A 910-nucleotide genomic window follows, 5' to 3' on the forward strand; every position below is an offset into this window, starting at 1 on the left:
TCTGTACAGCCCTCTTCCGCGGCCGGCCTTCCCCATTGGCCAGCCAAACACAACCGACTGTGACAGCCAATGGGAGCCGCCCTCCTGAACATTCAGAGGGTGGGTGCTCGTGGTGTGATGAGGGGAGGTTGGTGCCTGGTACGCGCCCCCCTACATCTGGCAAGTCTTTGACAGAAACAGTAACACCCCCTACACACTCTCGCCGGTGCCCCGGTGTCTGCCTCCTTTCAGCTGCGTGGGGGCCCTCTACAAGCCACTGCGTTTACCGGTGTCCTGGCAGTGCCCTCCCCAATTCCCTGGGCACCTAAGAGTGCACCTGCTTTCTCAGTAAGACTGAATACCTCTTTTTCCTAAGACTTGGTTGGGGGGAGGCAGGGAACCACAGCGGCGCTGCTGTCAGTGGTTGTGGAGGTGTGAGAGAGGTGTCTCCGATCCCTGACCCCCTTAATGCTGCCCCAGACTCAAAACTCTCCTGTGATGCCTTAGGGTACAGCGCTCTTTGTCCTCCCCAGCTGTGCTCACAGCCCACCGACCCTATGCTCTTTACATGGGGGTGGGAAGCCTGAAACCCACTACAGAACTGGGGACAAGAAGGGAAGGTTCTCTTGAGGTGGTGTGTGTTCCACACTCCTCATCCCTTCCCTGTTGTGCTTAGGCTTTCTCCCTCCAGTGTGTCCCTGGGGTCCGGAAGGGGAGGGTCTAGGCAAAGGCGCGGCACAGCCTGAGCCTGCAGTCCCTAGAGCTCACACACTGGCAGAAGGAGAACTCTCAAGGCTGGCCAATTCTCCATTTCTTCTCTCTCAAGCTTTTGTGTCTGTGTCTTTGAGCCGAAAGGAGGGTGCGCTGGGGAAGGAGGAGGGGTGCCTGGGGTGAGAGCACCCTCTTCACGCGCGCACGCACACACGTTGCC

This window comes from Mastomys coucha, chromosome X (assembly GCF_008632895.1).
Source record: "Mastomys coucha isolate ucsf_1 chromosome X, UCSF_Mcou_1, whole genome shotgun sequence".
NCBI classification, from domain to species: Eukaryota; Metazoa; Chordata; class Mammalia; order Rodentia; family Muridae; genus Mastomys; species Mastomys coucha.